At 42.7% G+C, this 16,836-nt stretch overlaps 1 protein-coding gene across 4 annotated transcripts in view; it reads left to right on the top strand.

The window, feature by feature from the left end:
- Window positions 1-16,836, top strand: part of lrrc4ca (leucine rich repeat containing 4C, genome duplicate a) — a 2,071,324-nt gene that overhangs the window by 1,901,028 nt on the left and 153,460 nt on the right. For all 4 annotated transcript variants that reach the window (XM_039744122.1, XM_039744130.1, XM_039744113.1 and 1 more), the window contains one exon: window positions 6,516-6,607. The gene's annotated coding sequence lies outside the window, so the exon portion shown is untranslated. The remainder of the gene's footprint in view (window positions 1-6,515; window positions 6,608-16,836) is intronic.

Raw genomic sequence — 16,836 nt, 5'->3', positions numbered from 1 at the left:
TTTTTTTCCCACTGTGTACCTATTTTTCTTTTCTCTGTACCCTAATAAGCTTTCATATGACACTTAGATGGTGGGCTACGACTCGCCTTTTCACGGCGACATTGATATCTGACCACTTCATTTTTATTTCCAGCACTCTGTGACCTTGTGAACTTGAGCTTTCGAGTTTCTCCAGCACTCTATGTCACTTGATCAACTTCTTTTTGTTGTTTATATCACTGTTTAAACTAACAAATAGTACATTTTTTCTTTTGCCTCCACTTGGTATTCACTGAAATTCTTCTATTTTCCCCACGTGCTTTTGCCATTGTCTTTTTACAGAACGCTGAGCTTAAGGGCTATTTATATTGACTTGCATATTCAAAGAGGCGTAATTCTGGGAGGAGTTTGGGGAGTGCAGCAGGCGCCTGCACATGTGTTACTTTTCACACTGACTGGGATTTATAAAGGGGAAGAACATGGAAGTTGGCGAACGCACAGATTTATGAATCTGGATTTTTTTGTGCGTATGCAAATTTGTCCTTATGCCATGTTTTAGTGTGAATCCTACATACAGCGTTATGCATGAGGCCCCAGGGCCAGATAATATTTATCAAAGAGTTCTTAAGGAGGCTAGCAAGTGTAGATATAAACCCTTGACACTGCACACTGGGGAAATTCTGAAAGACTGGAAAATGAAAAATGTTACGCCGTTGTATAAAAATAATGACCGGGCAGATCCAAGCAACTACAAGCCAGTAAGCTTAACATGAATCACAGGAAAAGTAATGGAAGGATTTATTAAGGATAAGATTGAGCAACACCTGGCAAGGACAGGAGTTTTACTGAGCAGTCAGCGTGGGGTCAGAAGAGGGAGGTCATGTTTTACTAACATGCTGGAATTCTATGAGGAGGCAACAAAAGGATACGACCAAAGTGGAGCAGATTACATCATTTATCTGGACTTTCAGAAAGCATTTGATAAGGTGCCACATGAGAGGGTGGGCATCACGTTAAAAGAAGTGGGAGTTCAGGGTGATGTTTTAAGATGGGTGAATTTAAGAATTGGCTCAGACACAGGAAGCAGAGGATGTTGGTGTGAGGAACCTCATCAGAATTTTGCTGATTTTAAGAGTGGTGACCAGCAGGGAGCAGTGCTAGGGTCACTGCTACTTTTAATAGATATAAATGATTTAAATAGGAATATAAAGAACAAGCTGGTTACATTTTTAAATGACACCAGGCTATGTGAATTGGCAGATAATCTCGAAATCTGTGGAATCATCACAGATGGACGTGGATAGCAGACAGGCTTTGGTAGATTTCTGGACGATGAAATTTAATGTCAGTAAATGTAAAGTATTACACATAGGAAGTAAAAATGTTAGGTTTGAATACACAATGGGCGGTCGGAAAATCGAGAGTATGCCTTATGATAAAAATTTAGGAGACATAGTGGACTCAACACTATTAACTTCCCGAAAAATGTTCAGAAGCCATTAAGAAGGCTAACAGAATGTCAGGTTATATAGCGTCTTGATGTATGAAGTCACAGGAGGTTCTGCTCAAGCTTTATAACACACTGGTGAGGCCTCATCTGGAGTCCTGTGTGCAGTTTGGGTCTCCAGGCTACAAAAAGGACATAACAGCACTAGAGAATGTCCAGAGAAGAGCGACTAGGCTGATTCAGGGCTACAGGGGATGAGTTAAGAGAAAAGATTAAAGAGTTGAAGTCAGTTTAAGCAAAATAAGATGAAGAGGAGACCTGGTTAAAAAGTTTAAAATTATGAAGGGAATTAGTACAATGGATTGAAACGGTGACTTTAAAATGAGTTCATCAAGAACACGGGAACACAGTTGGGAACTTGTTTTGTAAATTTCACACAAAGTTTTTCTTTACACAGAGAACCTATAATCACATGCAATAAGTGATCGAGTACCACGGTAGACAGTAGAGACTATCAGAACTCAACTTGAGGTTATTCTGGAGAAATTAGGTGGATAGGACTGGCAAGCTTTGTTATTGTTCTCATTTAGCTTGTTCTAATATTCTAAAGCTGATGTCACATTACGTAACTTTAAGTTGTGGGGCACAAGTCCAAGAAGGTTCTGCTCAAGCTTTATAACACACTGGCCATTAAGAAGGCTAACAGAATGTCAGGTTATATAGCGCCTTGATGTGTGGAGTACAAGTCACAGGAGGCTCTGCAGAAGCTTTATAACACACTGGTGAGGCCTTATCTGGAGTACTGGGTGCAGTTTTGGTCTCCAGGCTACAAAAAGGACATAACAGCACAAGAAAAAGGTCCAGAGAAGAGCGACTAGGCTGATTAGAGGACTATAGGGGATGAGTTATGAGGAAAAATTAAAAGAGCTGAGCCTTTGCAGTTTAAACAAAAGAAGATTAAGACGGGACGTATTTGGAAGAACATGAATGATGTTTTCACATTGGGTAATTGGGGGCCATTGATGGTAGTCAAAACGTGGACAGAAGGCAAACATCATTCTATGAATTGATGAGTCTGAGAAGCAGGCTTTACAGGAATGTAATGGAGAGAGGAAACAGCGGGCAAGAGAGATTGGGAGACTTTAGTATACCAAGGAAAATTATAGGAGGAACACAACTTTGGGTCCTTAAATGTTACAACACAAGTCGCCTTCAAAGATTGGAAATATATTCAGAAGAAGGTGAATGGTGTTTTCTCAGCAGGTAATGGTGGCCTGTCTACCGTTGGTGGTAGTCACAAAGTGATGAGAAATGGCAGGGTCTGAGAAGCGGGCTTCATGAGAATGTGATCAAGACAGAAGCCCCAGGCAAGAGAGGTTCAGACACACAAGGATTGTAAGGAAAGACGTAGGAGGAACAGTGAAGGTATTCATATGGCCTGTGCTGTCAAAAATCATCAATTACCTGTCTTAGATTGAAAACATAGCATTTTAATGAAGGGAGATGTACCGTATTTTAAATTGCACGTATGCACTTTAGGCCGATTTTCATTTGCAAAAAAAGAAAAACAGAGTAATTAACAAAGCTAAGTTGCGAAACAAAGTGTGTCAATGAGTAAAATGTGCAGGTATACGCCTACCCGGGCCCTATACTGGTGCCATACTTTCTTGGCTGGCAGCAATGGGCACAAGATATGTACCAGCTCCATCACAGAGCAGAGTCACACACGCACATGTGAGGACAATTTACACTCGCCAGTCAAGCAGATGTCCACGTCTATAACACACATACAGACAAACAAGTCACACAAACATGGGGAAAACATGCAACCTCTGCGCAGACGTGACATTCGATCCAGAACTGCACTGCCATGTTCAGTGAACGGTGTTACTGTGAAGTAAATGTTAGAAAATATCAGATAGGAAGGGTGGATATGTAAAAAAAATATATATATATATATATATATACGGTAAATGATCTTTGTGACACTGAAAGTATTGTTAAAGAATATTAAATAATGAATTCTTGATAAAAATGGAAATATATCAAGTGGAAAATTGATAATTAAACCTACTGAATGCAAGGAATGAAACTGAGTGACAATCGCTCGATCTTGTGTTCAGAAACGACACAGAAATGAACGTGTTGGGCCAGCGTGGTGCCTGGAAACGAGATGGATGGCAGCTCGGGGTGCGCACATCAAATCGCAAGTTGAGGGAGAAGCTGACATCTACAATAAATAACACGGAGAAAAAAAAGCAAAGTTACAAGTGAATGGACAAGAGATGACGGAAAAGAAGAACAAGCAGCACAGCTGGGTGGGGACACTGCTGATGATAATGGACGTGGGTCAGGAGAGTGCGGATGCAAGGGAGTGATAAGATGAAAACTTTAACACCGATAGATTGGGCGACTGGCATCCCGTCCGGGCTGGATGCATCTTCCCATTCTGGACGAGAAAGCATCATAACAGATAATCCCGGGAACACAAATGATCCCAGTATGCTTTGGTGGCAGAATTCCTCTTACTGGGACACCCACAGGGTTATATGGGAACAGTGGTTCCAGTGGGTATCCCGTGGGTACCCACAGAGAAATCCTGACTACAATTTAGAGTGCCATAGCACTTCTATAAATGAGAGATTTCAGTTTTTGATCTTTAATATATTTGCATACCTTTCTGAAATCAATCAGCCAGTCATTTTCCATCCCGCTATATACGAGTACATGGACTATACACAGGGTCACGGGGGTCTGCTGGAACCAATCCCAGTCAGTACAGGGCGCAAGGCAGGAACAAACCCCGGGCAGGGCACCAGCCCACCGCAGGGCGCTCTGAAATCATGTTTTCTCTTTGTCATTATGGGTTATTGAGTATAGATTGATGGGCAGAGTGAATCCACTGAAAATTAAAATTACGCCACAATAAAGCGTGCAGAAAGTGAAGGACTCTGAAGAGTTTCTCAATCCGCTACACATGAGAAGCAATTTGAAACACCGTCCGTTCACGCCGGGCACTTCCTTTTCCTCTTTCACTTCACTTTAGCTTTAGCACCTTAAATTCAATTTCATTAATGCATGCATTATTAAATATTTATATGTTGTAAAATGGGAAGTTTTGGGGCACCCTGAAAGGAAAAAAACAATAACAAAAGATATCAAATTTGGTCTTTTTAGACTGGAGTCAAACAATAGAGTGATTCAAAATGGCAGACCAGGAAGGGGCGGGGCCAGGAAACTGTGACATCACTGGGGCTGGTGGTTTTCTGATCTGTAGGGAAGAAAGGAGGAGAAGCCTCATGGCTGCCATGCATTCCCAGCATTCATTTTACACCTCCTCTGAGAACGTCCTGAGAAATTAACGTGACGTGTGTGCGAGTTGCAGTGTGGTCAAGTCAGAATGTGACGTCAGAGTCTATGCTTACTATCAACATGTGACGGAAAGCCGCTTTGTTGTTTAATATTTGATGAATGGTTCGATTTGGTGAAGCAAAATGCAGACATACAAATCCATTCGTGGTGCTTTTACATTCAAGCTTCACGTATTCCCCTACGTAATGGCTCGATACATTTTAAAAGTCTCACATACCATCTTTTTTTTTTCTTGCACCATCACAACAGCATCAGAATGTACAGCGGTGTATTTGAGCCAACGATAAAAAAAATTAAGGTCTATTTTATGATTTAAGTGGAAATTTCGGGTTAAATCCCAAAATGTCCACTAGTTTACTTCATCATTAAAGTAGACCGTCATAAACATCATTTTAAAACCGACCCACTTGTTAAACGCTGTGTGCTTCTGGGGCTTCCTCCTGAACTGATAGCAGCAATCGCAACACAGAGCACATTACATTTATAATATTCCAGCTCTCTGCACGTTTAGAATCGTTACATTTATACTTGATAATCACCTTCATGATGAAATGCATTAAAGTATGTATGTTACATTTTAAATAAATAAATCACTATCCATCCAACCATTATCTAACCCGCTATATCCTAACTACAGGGTCACGGGGGTCTGCTGGAGCCAATCCCAGCCAACACAGGGCAGAAGGCAGGAAACAAACCCCGGGCAGGGCGCCAGCCCACCGCAGCAGATAATTCACTAACTTCATTTATGAATAATGAATATTGTTAATAATTACACATGGTGGCTGAGTGGTAGCGCTCCTGTCTCACAGTATGGAGTCACGTCCCTGGTGTGCCCTGCCTGGAGTTTGCATATTTTCCTGCTGGGTTTCCACAGTTTCCTTCCAAAGATAGGCATGACGCCAGTGTGTATGTGTGTGCTTGCATTCACCTTGCGATGAGCTGATGCCCCGTCCAAGGATTGTTTCTGTCTCGTGCCCAATGCTGCCTTGAATGGATGCATCCCTGGACTGATGGATGTACTCATTAAACATCCTTTTAAGAGATATAAGGTCTCTTGGTCTGGAACCACTACAGATTTCATTTTTTTCTCCAGCCTTTGGAGTTTTTTTTTTGTTTTTTCTGTCCACCCTGGCCATCGGACCTTACTCTTATTCTATGTTAATTAATGTTGACTTATGTTTATTTTTTATCGTGTCTTCTATTTTTCTATTCATTTTGTAAAGCACTTTGAGCTACATTTTTTTTGTATTAATATGTGCTATATAAATAAATGTTGATTGATTGATTGATTGATTGTGGAAGGTGTTCTCAGAATTTAATGAATGTTTCAGGCAATTCACAACACAGCAAAGCCAAACCTGTTCTCACTGTGATGATATCTCGCACTGCCACCTGGTGGATTCCTCCAGATTTACGTAAAGTACGCACGCATGTATAAACAGTAAAATGCTGGCATAGCAGTGGCGTCCACTGAAGAACGCATCGCATCACGTTAAGTATAAACCCGGCCTTAGATAGACCTTTACGTTGTCTCCCAAGCCCACACGTATGACAACATTGAACTTTCACTGGGAATGGGCTGCATGCTGGCCTTTGTACACAGGACTTGGACTCAAACTCGTATATTTGGTGCTGAGAAGCTGCAGCCGTCATCGTTATTCCACTCCCTAGTGAGAGTACATTTTTTTTGATTTTCCTCTTTTATCTTTTGCAGTATTTCTCACCCTGAAGAGGTCCTAAGCAGTCTGGTCGTGTCATGAAATGTTGGCAGGACGGCAAGGAGATTCGGACATCTGTGACTTATCGGTAAGGAAATTAAACCGCCTTTAATGAAAAGTGTTTATGCTTGAGGAGTGATAATAAAATAATAGATTTTATTTAGAGAATAATTTTCGCTGTGCTTAGAGTGGTTCATGAATGCATATCTAAAGGTATCTGTAATGACCTTCGAATGGTTTGAGTTGTCAGTCCACATCGGTGTGAGCATCCGCACTTAATGTCTGCCAAAGTTCACTTGAAGGAATGGACAGACATGCTGGTAATGCAGGACTCAACACAACCTTTTCAAAGTGGTTGTCAGGAATGACAACAGGCATCACCTTTTGAAAGTATGCTTGCTATTTTCAAATCTTAAATTTGTAGCAATGAACATCTCATCTCATTTTCTTAACCGTTATTTTTGCTGGTGAGGGTCATAGTAGGCAGCAGGCCAAGTAGGTCAGCCCAGTACTTTACTGTCCACAACTACAGATTCCTGCTCTTCCTGGTGTCACACATGCATGCTTGGGGATCACCCAGATGGTGCGAGTAAGTCTACAAATACCATCCTGGGATGAGAGGGGGCATTACCGCTAACAGCTTTGGACTTCAAACCCTGAGGTTGTGGGTTTAAATTCTACCACTGACACCCACTGTGTGATCCTGAGCGAGTCACCTCATCCACCTGTGCTCCACTTGCACCCAATTGTATTTCAAATGACATAAGCCACTTTGGATAAAGGCGTCAGCCAAATAAATAAATGTAATATAAATGTTTTAAAAAGGGGTCCGATATTTTGGCTCACTCGTCATGCATCCACCATTGCTTTAATATTAGTAGGTAGGTCTCTGTATCATCGCAAGGCTGGAGGGGCATCAGTAGTTGAGAAAGGCCTTGTGTGTGGTCTGCATGGCCTGCCCTAATCCCCACAAACTGTATCTGTAACTCTGGTACATGTGCTTCAAGGTCCCCCAGGTCTACCATTGTCTTCTTTTCAATATCCTGCCGACTACGCCAATGTGATAAACTTGTTGGAAAACAGAAAAAGACTGGGGAACCAAGCCTGCAAAACTCCATTTAATGGGTAATTTTCTAAAGAAACTTATGCATGCTGTAGGGTCAATGCAAATATTTGTTTTTACAACAACTCTTGACTTCTGAGAACTCTTTTCCTGCTCAGGTAGTCAAAAGATGACCTCCTTGGCTCAGTTATCAGCCTTTAAATGCCCAAGCCCTGCTGACATATCCTTCTTTCCTGCTGAACTGACCAGAGCTGTAGAGAAAACAGGAGATACTGCTAACAACAATGTCTTCTCTCAAACTGGGTTGGTATTTGTAGACTTATCAGAGGCATCCAGGTCATCCCTATGCACACATTCATGACAATGGAGAATTCCCAGACTTAGCCCATTTCATCCAAGTGATATAAACCCTCCAGCATATCCTGTGTCTGCCACAATGTCTCTGGCCAGTGGGATGTGCCTGGAGCAGCTCTAAGGTGAGCCACCTGGGGGTTCCATTACAACATGCTGGCTGCTCTCAATCTGGAGGTGCAGTGACATTACTCTGAAGTTCTCCCAAATCACTCAGCTTCTCACCTTGTCAGAGAATGTCAACCCTGTGAAGTCATTTCTGTCGTTTACACTCGTGATCTCGTTCTTTCGATCACTGCTCACATCTCATGTCCTTTGGTGAGGACAGGGGTGTAGATTGACTGTTATACCGAGAGTTTTGGCCCCCTCTTCACCAACAAGGAATGGCACAGTCCCCTCAGAGAGCCACTGCCTCTCCAATCCTCTTGTTGTTCTCATGTTGCCTTTTAATGTCACCAATGAAAAATGAGACTGAATGATGTTAATTGAACTTACATTACTGGAAGGAAAGGCTGTTTTTGAATCAGAGGCCATTCTGTACTATGATGCCCCATTAGTTTGTGTTATGCGGTAAGAATGGTATAAGGTTGGTCACCTTGCCTTTACCTCTGTCACTGTCATCATCTGGCCATAAGGAGATGACCATGATAAGGACAACTCTATCTTGATGTGGCCTGTGTTAATACTCCAGTCAAAGGCCATATGGTAGCAAAGCAAGTTGGACTGAAGATAAGCTGAGAGCCGCCTGTGGACACAAGATGCACTGCTACTTATAATGTAATGGTGTGGTTTGCCAATATTCACATACCATTCTGCTTCCTTAATATTTTTAGGCATTTTGTCAATAATACATAATTAAATGTGTAACATAACTCCTGCCCGTTTCTTTACTCTGTCTAATGCCCTGAGATTACAGATATAGACAGGAAGTGGGGAGGAAGTGCTAAAGTACCTGACCAGAGAGTACCAAGTGTATGGAATTTAAGGTATTTTATTAATGTCTACACAATAAAAAGTATAAAGGGAAAATTAAGTCACCGTAAGACCTTACAAGACAATACAACATGTCAGTTTAATCGTGCATATATTATACATTAGCTGCATGTGGTCTTAAGGACAAAAAGCAACCCGAAGACTCCCTAGTAGCTTTACTATATTGGTGAATTTGCAGAGGTACCAGCTAAATGTGCCAGGACAGTCATATCTAGTCCAAAACGGATGTGTAGTCGAGTGCTGGTGTGGCACAAATCGAGTGAGACAGCCTGGAAACAGTCTCAGGCAAAAGTATGATATCTTGTGGTGTGAACGTACAACATGCATGGACCACACAGCTGAGTATGTCTGCTTGGGATGAATGAGAAGTAAGGTGCATCCAAGCGCCAAAGAAATATCAACGTGCATTCACGCTCCATCTCACCAAGGGTAAGTCACACTTGTATAAGCTTCTTCATCTCCTGCAGAATTCACAGCAAGTCCCATGGCTGTGGTTAAGTATGAACAGAGTGGATTGCTCCACACACACACACACAGGGCTTTCGTAGTGAGAACTGAAGTGCATGCATATGTCATCACACCAAGTTCAAGTCACACTGGTATAAGCTTCTAAATCTTCTGTGGAATTGAAAGTTCCATGGCCTTGGTTAAGTATGAACAGAGTGGACTGCTCCACACACACACACACACACACATCTTTCATAGCAAGAACTGTGATGCATGAAAGCGCTGAAAAAATTTCAAAGTGCATATATGCGCCATCTAGTGGCTGTGGTTGAGTGTGACTAGAGCAGACTGCTCCATACACACACGCACACACAGGTCTTTATTTATCCACACTTTGAGCCCTTTGCTAGTAAAGAGTTCTAGATAGGAATAAACTGAACTGAAGTTAATGTGCGACAGATGCCCTGTCACGTGTTTTACACAATTCTCTGATATTTTTTTTATCATTATTTTTTACACATTGAAGCAAATGTTTTTGCAGATTTGGTTTTGCATTTATTTTTTTGGGAAGGGATTTTAACTTTAATTAAAAGCTGAATCTTGCTGCACTCTGTGATCTGATACCTAAGACTGGGGCACAGAGCCTCTTTCATTTACCTTTATATTTGCGTGTATTTGCTTAGCAGACGCTTTTGTAAAAAAAGCGACTTACAAAAGAGGTCAACAAAATTGAGTAAACATCAGTCTGAGGGGACTGTGTTGGAACAAATGTGACAAGACAAAGGTGAAACAATTGAAAAATAAATTGAGACGCCAGCAATTGGCAAGAAATGTGTGGCTGTCCTGAGAAATACAGGATGTCTGGTAACCTTACATACTACTGTATGTGTGAAGATGAACCTAAACATGCCATCGTGCACATTATATGGAATGTTGCTTCTGCCAACTTAAAGCCATTACCTGGGAAACGCCTTATACTGGTTCAGTACATTCACACGTCTGGTGATTTTTTTTTTTGTTTTTTTCACATTTATTTGCTTAGCAAACATAAAATTCAGTGTGACTTACAAAAGAGGTCAGCATAATTGAGTAAACATCAGTTTGGCAGACTGTTTAGTCACACATTTCTTCTTCTTCTTCTTCTTCTTCTTCTCTTTTGGCTGCTCCTGTTAGGGGTCACCACATTGGATCATCATTTTCCATATCTTCCTGTCCTCGTCATCTTGTTCTGTCACACCCATCACCTGCTTGTCCTCTCTCACCTCATCCATAAACCTTCTCTTAGGCCTTCCTCTTTTCCTCTTGCCTGGCAGCTCTATTCCTAGCACCCTTCTCCCAATATACCCTTCTTATGTCCAACCCAACACAATCTTCGCTCTCTGATTTTGTCTCCCAATCATCCAACCTGAGCTGACCCTCTAATGTCCTCATTTCTAATCCTGTCCATCCTCATCACACCCAATGTAAATTTTAACATTGTTAACTCTGCCACCTCCAGCTCTGTCTCCTGCTTTCTGGTCAGTGTCACCGTCTCCAGCCCATATAACAAAGCTGGTCTTACTACCGTCCTGTAGACCTTCCCTTTCACTCTTGCTGGTACCTGTCTGTCACAGATCACTCCTGACAAATATGATGGTACAAAATGTTGAAAAGCTCAGAACAAAATGCAAGCTAATGATCCATCCTTAGTTACAAAAACCTAACAAATCCATAATCAATTAAATTGAAATTCACCAAACAAGAGAGACTTCCAGCACTTCTAAAACACAGTGACGGAGTTAGAAGTTTGAATGAGAGTGGGCAGCTAAAAGCTACATGAATAAAGAGTCTGGATTGAGTTTTCATGTCACATGTTGGTGGCATGAGACCAGTTAATCTTTCCTTAGTTACAAGAACGTATCAAAGTTATTATCAACTAGACCGAACAAGAGAGTCTTCAAACAAAGCGAGGGAGTCAGACGTTTGAATAAAGGTGGGCAGCTTGTTCCACCAGATAAGACAGTGTTTCCCAAGTTTTATGGTGTCATGACCAAGTTTTTCACATGCCAGTGTTTTTGTAACCCATCAGGGGAGTCCTCCTCCGCTAATTTAGAGTGACCCACCATAGCAGGTGGTCTCTCTCTGTGAATACTACAGGCAAGCAAAGTGTCAGAGCGTTTAATGAATCAAGCGCAATCGTCAAGCTTGATTGTCAAAATGGGAGTTGGGGAGGTTGTCCAGGATCAGTCACGATCCATCAGCAATGCTGCCATTGTAACGATCCTCAGAGCAGGCGGAGTTCCCTCCTTTGATTTAGCAGGACCCACTGGGGAGGGGAGGTCTCCCTCTACGAATAATGTGTGATCGTCTGAGCCTCTCCCACGTGATCACCAAAATGGCAGAGCGCTACATGAATCAAGCAAGATCATCAATGCTTTTCCTCCTTAGTGAATTGAGCAGAGTGGGAATTGGAAGGTTTTCCAGAATTAGCAGCAATCCATCGGCGATGCTGCTGTTCTGAATTGAGTGCGATCATCAGATTGGTGAGAGAATGGCAGGGTTTTGTCCTGGGACAGCCAAAGGTTGAGAAACTTTGAGGTAGGAGCTACACAAGGAAAGAGCCTGGATTGGATTTCATGTCACACGTTGGTGGCATGAGACCAGTTAGTCTTTCCTTAGTTACAAGAACCTATCAAAAGTCATCAGCTAGACAGATATTTACAGAACAACAGAGTTTTCAAACGCTTCCTAAACACAGTCTCGAAGTCAAAAGTTTGAATGAAGGTGGGCAACTCGTTCCACCAGCTAGTACAGTGTTTCCCAACTTTTATGGTGTCACTACCCAAAATTTTCACATGTCAGTGTTTTTCCTACCCCTAACCCTACCCCTAACCCCCTCTGTGAATTTAGTACGATCATCTGTGTTGGTCCTGTAGGTTCACCAAAGCAGCAGAGTGTTACATGCATCATGTGAGATTGTCAATGCTTTAGCTCCTTGGTGAACTGTGTAAAATGAAACGGCTGAAAATGGTTTGGGACAGCCACCCGTATACTTGAATAAGGTTGCAAAAAGTGAAGATTGGTAGTACAGTAGTGTACAGATCGAGTCCAAAACAGAACTGAATTGACAGAGGGAAGTTGTCTGGCTTTGAAGGCAGGTGAGCAGAAGTGAAGTCAGTAGGACGGGAATCGGAAGTGATGCCATCATGCCATCAGGTCTGCTGGCCTGGTGTGGAATTACATTCTTTTGGTCCTTCTAGCTGTCTGCCATGCGCACGTATGTGACAACTGAAGTCGATCATCCTGGACGGTCATACATGATCGGCCGCAAATCTTCAGTGATGCTGCCACAGTGAATCGAGCGTGATCATCAGATTGGTGAAGGGAGGGCGGGGTTTCATCTGGGGTCGACCATGGCCCACAAGTTGGGAAACACTGAGCTAGGAGCTACACACAAAAAGAGTCTGGATTGAGATTTCATGTCACACTTTGGTGGTATGAGACCAGTTAGCCTTTCCTTAGTTAGAAGAACCAATAAAAGTCATTGATATCAACTGTCAACTAGACAGATATTCACAGAACAGGAGCTTCTTCAAACGCTTCTTAAACACTGCCACGGAGTCCAAAGTTTGAATGAAGATGGGCAGCTTGTTCCCCCAGCTTGAACAGTGTTTCCCAACATGTGTGGTGTCATGAATCAATTTTTCACATGCCAATGTTTTTGCAACCCATCAGTGGAGTTCCCCTCTGCTGATTCAGTGCAACCTATCAGAGAGGTCCCTATGTGAATCCCACAGACAACCGAAGAGTCAGAACGTTACATGAATCAAGCACTATCATCAAGCTTGATTGTTAGAGTGGGAGTTGGAGAGGTTATCCAAAATCGGTCACAATCCATAGGCAATGCTGCAACTGTGAGTTGAGCGGGATCCTCAGAACAGTAAGGAGAGAGTAGGGTTTTGTCCAGAGTCAGTTGTGGTCCATAGGTGGGAAAACACTGCACTAGGAACTACACGTGAAAAGAGCCTTGACTGAGATTTAATGCCATGCAGAGGTGGCATCACCAGACGGTACAGGACCTCACAGGTGTCTCCATATATATACAGTAGGTGCAGACCCTTTGACTACTCTGTAGGCAAGCATCAAGGATTTGAACTTAACTGCGTACTACTATAAGGAGCCAATGTAGAGATGTGAAATGAGGAGTGGAAATGCATCCACCTTGGCTAGTTGAACATCAGATGTGCCATTGCATTTTGAATCATCTGCAGCAGCTTGGTGACACATGTCAGCACTCCCGCCAGCAGAGAGATGAGAAGAGGAAAGTCTGGACCAGGAGTTGTGCTGCCCACTCTGTCAGATGTTATACAGAACGATTCTACAAGAATGAGAGATAGTTGAAACTTGGTCATTGAAACATAGTTGGCCATTGATGAGCTGAGCTGAGACGACATGTTGAATAGATGGACAAATGACATAATCATTCTTATGAAGGAACACTAAAAGGTCCCAGCGTCCCTTTGTCCTTAGTAAACCATTGTTGTTTGTATTTGGCAAGGGGGCATGCACTCTCAGAAAATGAGATTTTCATATCTGGAGATTAGTGCTGTACAGTTGTGGTTTTTACTGTTAGCATTTACTCTTAGTAAGCATTTTAATGAAATCCTTGTGATCTGTGACCCAGTGTTGCCCAGTTCCCAGCTGTGCTGGCATGTACAAAGTTAGAATTGATAAGAGCTGGCACTGACAGTAACAAAAAAATAACAAAAAACATCCTGACTCCATGGTCCCGTTTATCAGTAACTTACAATAACTCTTCAATAATTATGCACTCCAGTAAGTAACGGTATATTTAAGAAATTTAATCAATAGCTTTTATTTAGTCACTTCCTTCATAGGACTGCATGACTCCATGAGTGTTAATAAAGGCTTCTTCCCCATCTTGTATGGCTCTGTGACTTTATCTTTGACAATGTCAGCCCATAAACCCTCACAAACACTTCCTCCATGAGAACACCTGTCTTTATTGGAATTATTTATGTATTTTTTTTAATTAGAAAGAATGGAGAATTATACACTTCTGCACTGTTACAGTAAGTGTCTTCACTGCACGGCTCATCCGGTCACGTTGTCGATGATTCCGAGTGCAAGTAGTGTCAGAGCTGCCAAAGCCAACCCGGACAGTCACACTCCCCCTCGTACAATACCATGGATCCCTGAACTAATCATCACAACTAACAAAGAACTGTCTACTGTTACATAAGACTGAAACCAATTTAAGATGCTGCCCAAGATGTCCACAAGTTGTCTAAGGTGTAAAAGAACAGATATGTGACCTGTGTCAGCATTCCCCTAGAAGTCACTTTCTGCTTTAACCAGCACAGTTGGCAATGGTTTGGTCGAAACCCTGACCAAAACTTAGCAAGAACAGAATTTGTATTCAAGTGATAATTGAACTGCTGATTTTTAATAAGTAAAGGAAGTTGTGGCCACTAGGGGGCATTCCAGCACCTCAATTCCCAGATACAACTGCACACATAGACTCTGCCGTTTAAATCCAGTACTTTTATTTACAATCACGTGTACCTTTAACAGGCTTCCTTCCTTCAGTGTCATTGTAGCTCTCACACAGCACAATCAAGTCAAGTTGGGGAGCATGCACTGGTACAGCACGTTACCGCACCCACCACACGACGAAACAACTCAGGATCCTGGTTGACAATACCCCAGGCAGACACACAGTCCAGTCCCACCCTCCGGAAATGACCCTCTATCTGCTGCAGCTAGGTGTTACAGTACATGGACCATTTGGCCTGTTCCAGCCACTCGGGTCCCCAACACTCTTGGGGAAACGCGCCACATGGCCATAGTGCCGTAACTGATGCTCCCTCACAATGCCGGTAATGTGCCTCATTTGGGACTCTATGAGCAACACAAAGTCAAACCAGTGGTACCCAAGGATTTTCTGGAGAGACACAGTACTGAAGGAGTCCAGTCTTCGTCTCAGGTCACTGGAAAGTGTCCATGTCTCACAACCATATAGCAACAATACAGCATAATACAGCCCAATAATACCAAGAGCCCCTCTCTTTGCTTCTTCCATTTTTCCTCCACTCTTCCCAGGGGATTGTGTTGTCCAGCTCCTCTCCCGACTCCGACTCCCTGAGCTGAGTGGAGAGCTCCTGGGGAATACTTGCAGGTCTTAATCAGTTGCCTCCAGGAAGCACTTCCAGGTCAGGCAGGACTACGGTGGTCCTTTTAACATTACTATCCGACAGCCCTCTCCTGGCAGCCTCAACAGAACTTGACAAGGCAGATCCATGGGACCACAACTCCCATGCTGCCCTACAGTCATCCATAATGGGGCTTGCCAGACAGGATGCTGCCACCTGGTGGTAAGGGAGATGCTCCACTCATAGTAGGAAGTCCATCAGGGGTGTTTCTCAATGGTTATTAGAATGCCAGCCCCACCAAAGCCGCTGTAACATCCTTCCACCTCCACGTCCCTGCACAGAAATGAGATGCTGTTATTCCCTCTCTGACCTTCCATTAACAAAGTTTCCTGGCCAGGTAAGGGAGTAGGGTCCACACTGGTTGGTACGCCGGGTTGTCTTTCACGCACTTTAGAGATAGATCTAAATTTATCAATGACAGAGGGGTCTCCCTCTATCCCAATGAAATGAGACATTTTAGCAATTTCTACCCTTGCAGCTTTCATGTTGTTTTCTAATTTCTCTCTGGATGTTAACATTCCAAAAGACTTTGTTCTGTTTCTGATGTGATGTGTCATATTCCCAGTACAAGCTAAAATATGTTTACGTGTGTGGAAATATAGCAAAAAAATTTCCATTTTCCCATATGTTTGCATAACAAATTAAAGCATAAATCACAGTGATATAGTAATTGCTGCTTACATTTGATGCAGATTACTGCATCTGAGGCTCCCAGTGTGCTTTGAGCAGGGAAGTGGGTGTGGCATTATGCAAATGAAGGGGTTGGGCATGTGAGGGGAGTCCACTGAACTCCCTGTGGCACAGAATGCAGGAAGGTTGCTGCTTCACAATTTGTTTTGAGAAGAGACAGAGATGGACATACAGTATTGTAAATTGCAGAGGGCACAATTGTAGGCATAGAAAGGGGTGTTGTAGGGCACAACACCTGAAGTGTGTGACTGGTAATGATACAAGGATGATTACAAATTGTGCTCCTTGAGTTCTAAAACCCTTCATCAGTGTATAAATCCAGTCAGGAAATCTCATAAAACATTAACAAAGATATAGATCACAATGGAAGCGTATTGGCATGGCAGAAGATTGCACTAACAGGATCTCCTCTTTAATACTCACAACCCTGCTGGCCTTTTAATAACTTGTGTGAACGCTGGCCCGGACGTTTATTAACAATATATTTACAACTAGTGCACTTCCCAGTGCCTCCAGCACCGTTCCCCCAATGTCCAGGGCACACAGTCAAATTGCCTCTCT

Source organism: Polypterus senegalus, chromosome 1 (assembly GCF_016835505.1).
Source record: "Polypterus senegalus isolate Bchr_013 chromosome 1, ASM1683550v1, whole genome shotgun sequence".
Taxonomy (NCBI): Eukaryota; Metazoa; Chordata; class Cladistia; order Polypteriformes; family Polypteridae; genus Polypterus; species Polypterus senegalus.
This window is presented reverse-complemented; position numbering and strand designations above follow the sequence as displayed.